This window comes from Anomaloglossus baeobatrachus, unplaced genomic scaffold (genome assembly GCF_048569485.1).
Source record: "Anomaloglossus baeobatrachus isolate aAnoBae1 unplaced genomic scaffold, aAnoBae1.hap1 Scaffold_2651, whole genome shotgun sequence".
NCBI lineage: Eukaryota > Metazoa > Chordata > Amphibia > Anura > Aromobatidae > Anomaloglossus > Anomaloglossus baeobatrachus.
In genome coordinates this window covers 1-13,098 of record NW_027442179.1, presented here as the reverse complement: position 1 = coordinate 13,098, position 13,098 = coordinate 1, and the positions used below count along the sequence as shown (strand labels likewise).

The window sequence follows — 13,098 nt, the reverse complement described above, 5'->3', positions numbered from 1 at the left end:
TCTTGTGTAGGCGTGGGTTTGTCTCCCTCTCGCTCTCTCTCCCTAAGATGTGTCCGGCATAGGCCAGGGTGCCACTCGAGGCCCAAACCAATTCTGGTTATCGCTTCTCGGCCTTTTGGCTAAGATCAAGTGTAGTATCTGTTCTTATCAGTTTAATATCTGATACGTCCCCTATCTGGGGACCATATATTAAATGGATTTTTAGAACAGGGAGATGGAAAAAGAGCTTGCTCTGTCCACTCCACGCATTGACCTGGTATTGCAGTACCTCCAGGAACGGTGCACCCCTTCTTAACCCAGTTTCCAAAAGCAGAACTCGATTCACCTGATTCATATTAGCCCGATTAGCGAATTGAAATGAATTTTTATCTAACACACTTTTTACTTGCTTTATTCATCCAAATAGCAAACTCATCACCACTCAACTTCACCAACTCTGCTATGTCCCGTGCAGTATCTTGTTGTCAGTCTAATCTAGATCATGTGTAATTGAATGGAATAGATCCCTTTTGGACAAAGTGGAGTCAGATGCTGCAGTGACCACAGGTGTGAGAGGATCTACAATTGGCATCTGGTGTTATCTCTCTGCTTCCACTCCAAATAAAGTTACCTGTTGTTACCTGAACGTCAAATACTAAGAATGGGCGGCCTATGAAAGAATTAGTACTTTCATTAAGTATACTAAACCGGCTAATTGGGAATAGACAAACTGTAAAAAGCCCTCTGAGAAAGCCCCTCTCTAACCTTTGTTAGTAAGCTTTTCTGTAGCCTGCCTGTTGATGTATTTTCGGTTTGAACAGTGCACAACATGAAGAGACGGAACACTGGCGGCTTGTCACAATGCCCCCCGATGACATCACAATAGCGCTGCTGCCTAGAAAACAAGCTGCGCAGAAGAAGTTGTTCTTTGGGTGGGAGGGTGGGCTAGTGGAAGGAGGGGGCAATCTCTTTTTTTCCCGGGTGGTAGGGGGATGACAGGAGAAGGGAAGCGGGTGGTGAGAAAGGTACAGAGGGCAGGGTTTGGGGGCTGGGAAGGAAAGGGAAAAGATTAGGGTTTGGGGATGATGAAAGGGCTTTCTACGGGTAAGGATGGCAAAGGGTGGCAGTGACGGAAAGTCAGGCAACCTGTCCTGTCCGTCTTTTTGTATCGTGAATTGGAAAGACTGCAAGGGGGAGGGGAGTTGCTTGCGCCCTAAAGGAGGAGTTATTCAGATTCATTGCAGTGGGCGGCGGCTGCAAAACGCACCATTCTTCTTGTTTTTGCTCTGCAAAGCAGCCTTTTCAAGGGTTGGCTTGGGTGACAAAATGTCTTGTGTAGGCGTGGGTTTGTCTCCCTCTCGCTCTCTCTCCCTAAGATGTGTCCGGCATAGGCCAGGGTGCCACTCGAGGCCCAAACCAATTCTGGTTATCGCTTCTCGGCCTTTTGGCTAAGATCAAGTGTAGTATCTGTTCTTATCAGTTTAATATCTGATACGTCCCCTATCTGGGGACCATATATTAAATGGATTTTTAGAACAGGGAGATGGAAAAAGAGCTTGCTCTGTCCACTCCACGCATTGACCTGGTATTGCAGTACCTCCAGGAACGGTGCACCCCTTCTTAACCCAGTTTCCAAAAGCAGAACTCGATTCACCTGATTCATATTAGCCCGATTAGCGAATTGAAATGAATTTTTATCTAACACACTTTTTACTTGCTTTATTCATCCAAATAGCAAACTCATCACCACTCAACTTCACCAACTCTGCTATGTCCCGTGCAGTATCTTGTTGTCAGTCTAATCTAGATCATGTGTAATTGAATGGAATAGATCCCTTTTGGACAAAGTGGAGTCAGATGCTGCAGTGACCACAGGTGTGAGAGGATCTACAATTGGCATCTGGTGTTATCTCTCTGCTTCCACTCCAAATAAAGTTACCTGTTGTTACCTGAACGTCAAATACTAAGAATGGGCGGCCTATGAAAGAATTAGTACTTTCATTAAGTATACTAAACCGGCTAATTGGGAATAGACAAACTGTAAAAAGCCCTCTGAGAAAGCCCCTCTCTAACCTTTGTTAGTAAGCTTTTCTGTAGCCTGCCTGTTGATGTATTTTCGGTTTGAACAGTGCACAACATGAAGAGACGGAACACTGGCGGCTTGTCACAATGCCCCCCGATGACATCACAATAGCGCTGCTGCCTAGAAAACAAGCTGCGCAGAAGAAGTTGTTCTTTGGGTGGGAGGGTGGGCTAGTGGAAGGAGGGGGCAATCTCTTTTTTTCCCGGGTGGTAGGGGGATGACAGGAGAAGGGAAGCGGGTGGTGAGAAAGGTACAGAGGGCAGGGTTTGGGGGCTGGGAAGGAAAGGGAAAAGATTAGGGTTTGGGGATGATGAAAGGGCTTTCTACGGGTAAGGATGGCAAAGGGTGGCAGTGACGGAAAGTCAGGCAACCTGTCCTGTCCGTCTTTTTGTATCGTGAATTGGAAAGACTGCAAGGGGGAGGGGAGTTGCTTGCGCCCTAAAGGAGGAGTTATTCAGATTCATTGCAGTGGGCGGCGGCTGCAAAACGCACCATTCTTCTTGTTTTTGCTCTGCAAAGCAGCCTTTTCAAGGGTTGGCTTGGGTGACAAAATGTCTTGTGTAGGCGTGGGTTTGTCTCCCTCTCGCTCTCTCTCCCTAAGATGTGTCCGGCATAGGCCAGGGTGCCACTCGAGGCCCAAACCAATTCTGGTTATCGCTTCTCGGCCTTTTGGCTAAGATCAAGTGTAGTATCTGTTCTTATCAGTTTAATATCTGATACGTCCCCTATCTGGGGACCATATATTAAATGGATTTTTAGAACAGGGAGATGGAAAAAGAGCTTGCTCTGTCCACTCCACGCATTGACCTGGTATTGCAGTACCTCCAGGAACGGTGCACCCCTTCTTAACCCAGTTTCCAAAAGCAGAACTCGATTCACCTGATTCATATTAGCCCGATTAGCGAATTGAAATGAATTTTTATCTAACACACTTTTTACTTGCTTTATTCATCCAAATAGCAAACTCATCACCACTCAACTTCACCAACTCTGCTATGTCCCGTGCAGTATCTTGTTGTCAGTCTAATCTAGATCATGTGTAATTGAATGGAATAGATCCCTTTTGGACAAAGTGGAGTCAGATGCTGCAGTGACCACAGGTGTGAGAGGATCTACAATTGGCATCTGGTGTTATCTCTCTGCTTCCACTCCAAATAAAGTTACCTGTTGTTACCTGAACGTCAAATACTAAGAATGGGCGGCCTATGAAAGAATTAGTACTTTCATTAAGTATACTAAACCGGCTAATTGGGAATAGACAAACTGTAAAAAGCCCTCTGAGAAAGCCCCTCTCTAACCTTTGTTAGTAAGCTTTTCTGTAGCCTGCCTGTTGATGTATTTTCGGTTTGAACAGTGCACAACATGAAGAGACGGAACACTGGCGGCTTGTCACAATGCCCCCCGATGACATCACAATAGCGCTGCTGCCTAGAAAACAAGCTGCGCAGAAGAAGTTGTTCTTTGGGTGGGAGGGTGGGCTAGTGGAAGGAGGGGGCAATCTCTTTTTTTCCCGGGTGGTAGGGGGATGACAGGAGAAGGGAAGCGGGTGGTGAGAAAGGTACAGAGGGCAGGGTTTGGGGGCTGGGAAGGAAAGGGAAAAGATTAGGGTTTGGGGATGATGAAAGGGCTTTCTACGGGTAAGGATGGCAAAGGGTGGCAGTGACGGAAAGTCAGGCAACCTGTCCTGTCCGTCTTTTTGTATCGTGAATTGGAAAGACTGCAAGGGGGAGGGGAGTTGCTTGCGCCCTAAAGGAGGAGTTATTCAGATTCATTGCAGTGGGCGGCGGCTGCAAAACGCACCATTCTTCTTGTTTTTGCTCTGCAAAGCAGCCTTTTCAAGGGTTGGCTTGGGTGACAAAATGTCTTGTGTAGGCGTGGGTTTGTCTCCCTCTCGCTCTCTCTCCCTAAGATGTGTCCGGCATAGGCCAGGGTGCCACTCGAGGCCCAAACCAATTCTGGTTATCGCTTCTCGGCCTTTTGGCTAAGATCAAGTGTAGTATCTGTTCTTATCAGTTTAATATCTGATACGTCCCCTATCTGGGGACCATATATTAAATGGATTTTTAGAACAGGGAGATGGAAAAAGAGCTTGCTCTGTCCACTCCACGCATTGACCTGGTATTGCAGTACCTCCAGGAACGGTGCACCCCTTCTTAACCCAGTTTCCAAAAGCAGAACTCGATTCACCTGATTCATATTAGCCCGATTAGCGAATTGAAATGAATTTTTATCTAACACACTTTTTACTTGCTTTATTCATCCAAATAGCAAACTCATCACCACTCAACTTCACCAACTCTGCTATGTCCCGTGCAGTATCTTGTTGTCAGTCTAATCTAGATCATGTGTAATTGAATGGAATAGATCCCTTTTGGACAAAGTGGAGTCAGATGCTGCAGTGACCACAGGTGTGAGAGGATCTACAATTGGCATCTGGTGTTATCTCTCTGCTTCCACTCCAAATAAAGTTACCTGTTGTTACCTGAACGTCAAATACTAAGAATGGGCGGCCTATGAAAGAATTAGTACTTTCATTAAGTATACTAAACCGGCTAATTGGGAATAGACAAACTGTAAAAAGCCCTCTGAGAAAGCCCCTCTCTAACCTTTGTTAGTAAGCTTTTCTGTAGCCTGCCTGTTGATGTATTTTCGGTTTGAACAGTGCACAACATGAAGAGACGGAACACTGGCGGCTTGTCACAATGCCCCCCGATGACATCACAATAGCGCTGCTGCCTAGAAAACAAGCTGCGCAGAAGAAGTTGTTCTTTGGGTGGGAGGGTGGGCTAGTGGAAGGAGGGGGCAATCTCTTTTTTTCCCGGGTGGTAGGGGGATGACAGGAGAAGGGAAGCGGGTGGTGAGAAAGGTACAGAGGGCAGGGTTTGGGGGCTGGGAAGGAAAGGGAAAAGATTAGGGTTTGGGGATGATGAAAGGGCTTTCTACGGGTAAGGATGGCAAAGGGTGGCAGTGACGGAAAGTCAGGCAACCTGTCCTGTCCGTCTTTTTGTATCGTGAATTGGAAAGACTGCAAGGGGGAGGGGAGTTGCTTGCGCCCTAAAGGAGGAGTTATTCAGATTCATTGCAGTGGGCGGCGGCTGCAAAACGCACCATTCTTCTTGTTTTTGCTCTGCAAAGCAGCCTTTTCAAGGGTTGGCTTGGGTGACAAAATGTCTTGTGTAGGCGTGGGTTTGTCTCCCTCTCGCTCTCTCTCCCTAAGATGTGTCCGGCATAGGCCAGGGTGCCACTCGAGGCCCAAACCAATTCTGGTTATCGCTTCTCGGCCTTTTGGCTAAGATCAAGTGTAGTATCTGTTCTTATCAGTTTAATATCTGATACGTCCCCTATCTGGGGACCATATATTAAATGGATTTTTAGAACAGGGAGATGGAAAAAGAGCTTGCTCTGTCCACTCCACGCATTGACCTGGTATTGCAGTACCTCCAGGAACGGTGCACCCCTTCTTAACCCAGTTTCCAAAAGCAGAACTCGATTCACCTGATTCATATTAGCCCGATTAGCGAATTGAAATGAATTTTTATCTAACACACTTTTTACTTGCTTTATTCATCCAAATAGCAAACTCATCACCACTCAACTTCACCAACTCTGCTATGTCCCGTGCAGTATCTTGTTGTCAGTCTAATCTAGATCATGTGTAATTGAATGGAATAGATCCCTTTTGGACAAAGTGGAGTCAGATGCTGCAGTGACCACAGGTGTGAGAGGATCTACAATTGGCATCTGGTGTTATCTCTCTGCTTCCACTCCAAATAAAGTTACCTGTTGTTACCTGAACGTCAAATACTAAGAATGGGCGGCCTATGAAAGAATTAGTACTTTCATTAAGTATACTAAACCGGCTAATTGGGAATAGACAAACTGTAAAAAGCCCTCTGAGAAAGCCCCTCTCTAACCTTTGTTAGTAAGCTTTTCTGTAGCCTGCCTGTTGATGTATTTTCGGTTTGAACAGTGCACAACATGAAGAGACGGAACACTGGCGGCTTGTCACAATGCCCCCCGATGACATCACAATAGCGCTGCTGCCTAGAAAACAAGCTGCGCAGAAGAAGTTGTTCTTTGGGTGGGAGGGTGGGCTAGTGGAAGGAGGGGGCAATCTCTTTTTTTCCCGGGTGGTAGGGGGATGACAGGAGAAGGGAAGCGGGTGGTGAGAAAGGTACAGAGGGCAGGGTTTGGGGGCTGGGAAGGAAAGGGAAAAGATTAGGGTTTGGGGATGATGAAAGGGCTTTCTACGGGTAAGGATGGCAAAGGGTGGCAGTGACGGAAAGTCAGGCAACCTGTCCTGTCCGTCTTTTTGTATCGTGAATTGGAAAGACTGCAAGGGGGAGGGGAGTTGCTTGCGCCCTAAAGGAGGAGTTATTCAGATTCATTGCAGTGGGCGGCGGCTGCAAAACGCACCATTCTTCTTGTTTTTGCTCTGCAAAGCAGCCTTTTCAAGGGTTGGCTTGGGTGACAAAATGTCTTGTGTAGGCGTGGGTTTGTCTCCCTCTCGCTCTCTCTCCCTAAGATGTGTCCGGCATAGGCCAGGGTGCCACTCGAGGCCCAAACCAATTCTGGTTATCGCTTCTCGGCCTTTTGGCTAAGATCAAGTGTAGTATCTGTTCTTATCAGTTTAATATCTGATACGTCCCCTATCTGGGGACCATATATTAAATGGATTTTTAGAACAGGGAGATGGAAAAAGAGCTTGCTCTGTCCACTCCACGCATTGACCTGGTATTGCAGTACCTCCAGGAACGGTGCACCCCTTCTTAACCCAGTTTCCAAAAGCAGAACTCGATTCACCTGATTCATATTAGCCCGATTAGCGAATTGAAATGAATTTTTATCTAACACACTTTTTACTTGCTTTATTCATCCAAATAGCAAACTCATCACCACTCAACTTCACCAACTCTGCTATGTCCCGTGCAGTATCTTGTTGTCAGTCTAATCTAGATCATGTGTAATTGAATGGAATAGATCCCTTTTGGACAAAGTGGAGTCAGATGCTGCAGTGACCACAGGTGTGAGAGGATCTACAATTGGCATCTGGTGTTATCTCTCTGCTTCCACTCCAAATAAAGTTACCTGTTGTTACCTGAACGTCAAATACTAAGAATGGGCGGCCTATGAAAGAATTAGTACTTTCATTAAGTATACTAAACCGGCTAATTGGGAATAGACAAACTGTAAAAAGCCCTCTGAGAAAGCCCCTCTCTAACCTTTGTTAGTAAGCTTTTCTGTAGCCTGCCTGTTGATGTATTTTCGGTTTGAACAGTGCACAACATGAAGAGACGGAACACTGGCGGCTTGTCACAATGCCCCCCGATGACATCACAATAGCGCTGCTGCCTAGAAAACAAGCTGCGCAGAAGAAGTTGTTCTTTGGGTGGGAGGGTGGGCTAGTGGAAGGAGGGGGCAATCTCTTTTTTTCCCGGGTGGTAGGGGGATGACAGGAGAAGGGAAGCGGGTGGTGAGAAAGGTACAGAGGGCAGGGTTTGGGGGCTGGGAAGGAAAGGGAAAAGATTAGGGTTTGGGGATGATGAAAGGGCTTTCTACGGGTAAGGATGGCAAAGGGTGGCAGTGACGGAAAGTCAGGCAACCTGTCCTGTCCGTCTTTTTGTATCGTGAATTGGAAAGACTGCAAGGGGGAGGGGAGTTGCTTGCGCCCTAAAGGAGGAGTTATTCAGATTCATTGCAGTGGGCGGCGGCTGCAAAACGCACCATTCTTCTTGTTTTTGCTCTGCAAAGCAGCCTTTTCAAGGGTTGGCTTGGGTGACAAAATGTCTTGTGTAGGCGTGGGTTTGTCTCCCTCTCGCTCTCTCTCCCTAAGATGTGTCCGGCATAGGCCAGGGTGCCACTCGAGGCCCAAACCAATTCTGGTTATCGCTTCTCGGCCTTTTGGCTAAGATCAAGTGTAGTATCTGTTCTTATCAGTTTAATATCTGATACGTCCCCTATCTGGGGACCATATATTAAATGGATTTTTAGAACAGGGAGATGGAAAAAGAGCTTGCTCTGTCCACTCCACGCATTGACCTGGTATTGCAGTACCTCCAGGAACGGTGCACCCCTTCTTAACCCAGTTTCCAAAAGCAGAACTCGATTCACCTGATTCATATTAGCCCGATTAGCGAATTGAAATGAATTTTTATCTAACACACTTTTTACTTGCTTTATTCATCCAAATAGCAAACTCATCACCACTCAACTTCACCAACTCTGCTATGTCCCGTGCAGTATCTTGTTGTCAGTCTAATCTAGATCATGTGTAATTGAATGGAATAGATCCCTTTTGGACAAAGTGGAGTCAGATGCTGCAGTGACCACAGGTGTGAGAGGATCTACAATTGGCATCTGGTGTTATCTCTCTGCTTCCACTCCAAATAAAGTTACCTGTTGTTACCTGAACGTCAAATACTAAGAATGGGCGGCCTATGAAATAATTAGTACTTTCATTAAGTATACTAAACCGGCTAATTGGGAATAGACAAACTGTAAAAAGCCCTCTGAGAAAGCCCCTCTCTAACCTTTGTTAGTAAGCTTTTCTGTAGCCTGCCTGTTGATGTATTTTCGGTTTGAACAGTGCACAACATGAAGAGACGGAACACTGGCGGCTTGTCACAATGCCCCCCGATGACATCACAATAGCGCTGCTGCCTAGAAAACAAGCTGCGCAGAAGAAGTTGTTCTTTGGGTGGGAGGGTGGGCTAGTGGAAGGAGGGGGCAATCTCTTTTTTTCCCGGGTGGTAGGGGGATGACAGGAGAAGGGAAGCGGGTGGTGAGAAAGGTACAGAGGGCAGGGTTTGGGGGCTGGGAAGGAAAGGGAAAAGATTAGGGTTTGGGGATGATGAAAGGGCTTTCTACGGGTAAGGATGGCAAAGGGTGGCAGTGACGGAAAGTCAGGCAACCTGTCCTGTCCGTCTTTTTGTATCGTGAATTGGAAAGACTGCAAGGGGGAGGGGAGTTGCTTGCGCCCTAAAGGAGGAGTTATTCAGATTCATTGCAGTGGGCGGCGGCTGCAAAACGCACCATTCTTCTTGTTTTTGCTCTGCAAAGCAGCCTTTTCAAGGGTTGGCTTGGGTGACAAAATGTCTTGTGTAGGCGTGGGTTTGTCTCCCTCTCGCTCTCTCTCCCTAAGATGTGTCCGGCATAGGCCAGGGTGCCACTCGAGGCCCAAACCAATTCTGGTTATCGCTTCTCGGCCTTTTGGCTAAGATCAAGTGTAGTATCTGTTCTTATCAGTTTAATATCTGATACGTCCCCTATCTGGGGACCATATATTAAATGGATTTTTAGAACAGGGAGATGGAAAAAGAGCTTGCTCTGTCCACTCCACGCATTGACCTGGTATTGCAGTACCTCCAGGAACGGTGCACCCCTTCTTAACCCAGTTTCCAAAAGCAGAACTCGATTCACCTGATTCATATTAGCCCGATTAGCGAATTGAAATGAATTTTTATCTAACACACTTTTTACTTGCTTTATTCATCCAAATAGCAAACTCATCACCACTCAACTTCACCAACTCTGCTATGTCCCGTGCAGTATCTTGTTGTCAGTCTAATCTAGATCATGTGTAATTGAATGGAATAGATCCCTTTTGGACAAAGTGGAGTCAGATGCTGCAGTGACCACAGGTGTGAGAGGATCTACAATTGGCATCTGGTGTTATCTCTCTGCTTCCACTCCAAATAAAGTTACCTGTTGTTACCTGAACGTCAAATACTAAGAATGGGCGGCCTATGAAAGAATTAGTACTTTCATTAAGTATACTAAACCGGCTAATTGGGAATAGACAAACTGTAAAAAGCCCTCTGAGAAAGCCCCTCTCTAACCTTTGTTAGTAAGCTTTTCTGTAGCCTGCCTGTTGATGTATTTTCGGTTTGAACAGTGCACAACATGAAGAGACGGAACACTGGCGGCTTGTCACAATGCCCCCCGATGACATCACAATAGCGCTGCTGCCTAGAAAACAAGCTGCGCAGAAGAAGTTGTTCTTTGGGTGGGAGGGTGGGCTAGTGGAAGGAGGGGGCAATCTCTTTTTTTCCCGGGTGGTAGGGGGATGACAGGAGAAGGGAAGCGGGTGGTGAGAAAGGTACAGAGGGCAGGGTTTGGGGGCTGGGAAGGAAAGGGAAAAGATTAGGGTTTGGGGATGATGAAAGGGCTTTCTACGGGTAAGGATGGCAAAGGGTGGCAGTGACGGAAAGTCAGGCAACCTGTCCTGTCCATCTTTTTGTATCGTGAATTGGAAAGACTGCAAGGGGGAGGGGAGTTGCTTGCGCCCTAAAGGAGGAGTTATTCAGATTCATTGCAGTGGGCGGCGGCTGCAAAACGCACCATTCTTCTTGTTTTTGCTCTGCAAAGCAGCCTTTTCAAGGGTTGGCTTGGGTGACAAAATGTCTTGTGTAGGCGTGGGTTTGTCTCCCTCTCGCTCTCTCTCCCTAAGATGTGTCCGGCATAGGCCAGGGTGCCACTCGAGGCCCAAACCAATTCTGGTTATCGCTTCTCGGCCTTTTGGCTAAGATCAAGTGTAGTATCTGTTCTTATCAGTTTAATATCTGATACGTCCCCTATCTGGGGACCATATATTAAATGGATTTTTAGAACAGGGAGATGGAAAAAGAGCTTGCTCTGTCCACTCCACGCATTGACCTGGTATTGCAGTACCTCCAGGAACGGTGCACCCCTTCTTAACCCAGTTTCCAAAAGCAGAACTCGATTCACCTGATTCATATTAGCCCGATTAGCGAATTGAAATGAATTTTTATCTAACACACTTTTTACTTGCTTTATTCATCCAAATAGCAAACTCATCACCACTCAACTTCACCAACTCTGCTATGTCCCGTGCAGTATCTTGTTGTCAGTCTAATCTAGATCATGTGTAATTGAATGGAATAGATCCCTTTTGGACAAAGTGGAGTCAGATGCTGCAGTGACCACAGGTGTGAGAGGATCTACAATTGGCATCTGGTGTTATCTCTCTGCTTCCACTCCAAATAAAGTTACCTGTTGTTACCTGAACGTCAAATACTAAGAATGGGCGGCCTATGAAAGAATTAGTACTTTCATTAAGTATACTAAACCGGCTAATTGGGAATAGACAAACTGTAAAAAGCCCTCTGAGAAAGCCCCTCTCTAACCTTTGTTAGTAAGCTTTTCTGTAGCCTGCCTGTTGATGTATTTTCGGTTTGAACAGTGCACAACATGAAGAGACGGAACACTGGCGGCTTGTCACAATGCCCCCCGATGACATCACAATAGCGCTGCTGCCTAGAAAACAAGCTGCGCAGAAGAAGTTGTTCTTTGGGTGGGAGGGTGGGCTAGTGGAAGGAGGGGGCAATCTCTTTTTTTCCCGGGTGGTAGGGGGATGACAGGAGAAGGGAAGCGGGTGGTGAGAAAGGTACAGAGGGCAGGGTTTGGGGGCTGGGAAGGAAAGGGAAAAGATTAGGGTTTGGGGATGATGAAAGGGCTTTCTACGGGTAAGGATGGCAAAGGGTGGCAGTGACGGAAAGTCAGGCAACCTGTCCTGTCCGTCTTTTTGTATCGTGAATTGGAAAGACTGCAAGGGGGAGGGGAGTTGCTTGCGCCCTAAAGGAGGAGTTATTCAGATTCATTGCAGTGGGCGGCGGCTGCAAAACGCACCATTCTTCTTGTTTTTGCTCTGCAAAGCAGCCTTTTCAATGGTTGGCTTGGGTGACAAAATGTCTTGTGTAGGCGTGGGTTTGTCTCCCTCTCGCTCTCTCTCCCTAAGATGTGTCCGGCATAGGCCAGGGTGCCACTCGAGGCCCAAACCAATTCTGGTTATCGCTTCTCGGCCTTTTGGCTAAGATCAAGTGTAGTATCTGTGAGGCTCGGCAGATGCAATGCACACTGGAAGGTTGCGCTTGCTAGTACTCTTGATGTATAGTATATTCATCTAGAGGAAAACATGGCCCTACCAGGATCGAGGCTATTAGACTGAGTAAGTGTGGGGGCTATGGTGCAATGTGCCCCAGGACTGACGACCCTGGAGTGAGTCTGAGCTTGCTGGCTTGGGACCCCGGCGAGCCTTGGGCTCTGTAGCACACCGTACCTTGCCCTTTCATACTTTCTGAGCATATTGCTCTATCCCGGCCTTCTGGCTAGGAAGGGAAATTTTTATAATCATGGTCGGAGGTCCGTTCAGCTTTGGGCTGAGAAACCAACACCCGGTTGGAGGTCCGGGTCAGCTTCGGCTGAGAAACCAACACCCGGTTGGAGGTCTGGGTCAGCTTCGGCTGAGAAACCAACACCCGGTTGGAGGTCCGGGTCAGCTTCGGCTGAGAAACCAACACCCGGTTGGAGGTCCGGTTAGCCTTGGGCTGAGAAACCAACACCGGTTGACGGTCCGGGCAGTTTCGGCTGCGAAACCAACAACTAGTAGCTCTCTACTCCACTTGGGTAAGATGCCTGGGTGGACGCTGGGAGCAACGACAAGGCTCAACCAGGCTTCGGCTTGGGGGAGCACCGAAGATCCCTGACCCTTGCTGTGGCCTTCTGGCTCGGAGGGACGGGGTTGATTTTTGGGGACCCTCTCCTCACGGAGGGGTCCACACGAATCCTAGCCTTTGCACTGCTTTTGGTGTGACTTCGGTCATGCATTTTTTGCGGTGCTTTGGAAAGCTTCATTAAATCAAAAATCTGTTCTTATCAGTTTAATATCTGATACGTCCCCTATCTGGGGACCATATATTAAATGGATTTTTAGAACAGGGAGATGGAAAAAGAGCTTGCTCTGTCCACTCCACGCATTGACCTGGTATTGCAGTACCTCCAGGAACGGTGCACCCCTTCTTAACCCAGTTTCCAAAAGCAGAACTCGATTCACCTGATTCATATTAGCCCGATTAGCGAATTGAAATGAATTTTTATCTAACACACTTTTTACTTGCTTTATTCATCCAAATAGCAAACTCATCACCACTCAACTTCACCAACTCTGCTATGTCCCGTGCAGTATCTTGTTGTCAGTCTAATCTAGATCATGTGTAATTGAATGGAATAGATCCCTT

At 47.1% G+C, this 13,098-nt stretch overlaps 10 non-coding genes and 1 pseudogene across 10 annotated transcripts; all 11 read left to right on the top strand.

Annotated features, from left to right (window-relative positions):
• The first annotated feature begins 99 nt into the window (after positions 1–99).
• LOC142264363 (U2 spliceosomal RNA) lies at positions 100–290 on the top strand. Its single transcript, XR_012730883.1, has one exon. It is a non-coding gene; the product is annotated as a U2 spliceosomal RNA (small nuclear RNA).
• A 1,117-nt stretch (positions 291–1,407) lies between these two features.
• LOC142264351 (U2 spliceosomal RNA) lies at positions 1,408–1,598 on the top strand. Its single transcript, XR_012730872.1, has one exon. It is a non-coding gene; the product is annotated as a U2 spliceosomal RNA (small nuclear RNA).
• Positions 1,599–2,715: 1,117 nt separating this feature from the next.
• Positions 2,716–2,906, top strand: LOC142264338 (U2 spliceosomal RNA). Its single transcript, XR_012730861.1, has one exon. It is a non-coding gene; the product is annotated as a U2 spliceosomal RNA (small nuclear RNA).
• Positions 2,907–4,023: 1,117 nt separating this feature from the next.
• Positions 4,024–4,214, top strand: LOC142264326 (U2 spliceosomal RNA). The gene has a single exon (XR_012730850.1). It is a non-coding gene; the product is annotated as a U2 spliceosomal RNA (small nuclear RNA).
• Positions 4,215–5,331: 1,117 nt separating this feature from the next.
• On the top strand, positions 5,332–5,522 carry LOC142264459 (U2 spliceosomal RNA). Its single transcript, XR_012730966.1, has one exon. It is a non-coding gene; the product is annotated as a U2 spliceosomal RNA (small nuclear RNA).
• Positions 5,523–6,639: 1,117 nt separating this feature from the next.
• Positions 6,640–6,830, top strand: LOC142264447 (U2 spliceosomal RNA). The gene has a single exon (XR_012730955.1). It is a non-coding gene; the product is annotated as a U2 spliceosomal RNA (small nuclear RNA).
• Positions 6,831–7,947: 1,117 nt separating this feature from the next.
• LOC142264435 (U2 spliceosomal RNA) lies at positions 7,948–8,138 on the top strand. The gene has a single exon (XR_012730944.1). It is a non-coding gene; the product is annotated as a U2 spliceosomal RNA (small nuclear RNA).
• Positions 8,139–9,255: 1,117 nt separating this feature from the next.
• Positions 9,256–9,446, top strand: LOC142264423 (U2 spliceosomal RNA). Its single transcript, XR_012730933.1, has one exon. It is a non-coding gene; the product is annotated as a U2 spliceosomal RNA (small nuclear RNA).
• A 1,117-nt stretch (positions 9,447–10,563) lies between these two features.
• Positions 10,564–10,754, top strand: LOC142264320 (U2 spliceosomal RNA). Its single transcript, XR_012730844.1, has one exon. It is a non-coding gene; the product is annotated as a U2 spliceosomal RNA (small nuclear RNA).
• Positions 10,755–11,871: 1,117 nt separating this feature from the next.
• On the top strand, positions 11,872–11,998 carry LOC142264418 (U2 spliceosomal RNA; annotated as a pseudogene).
• A 688-nt stretch (positions 11,999–12,686) lies between these two features.
• On the top strand, positions 12,687–12,879 carry LOC142264403 (U2 spliceosomal RNA). Its single transcript, XR_012730920.1, has one exon. It is a non-coding gene; the product is annotated as a U2 spliceosomal RNA (small nuclear RNA).
• The last annotated feature ends 219 nt before the right edge of the window (positions 12,880–13,098 follow it).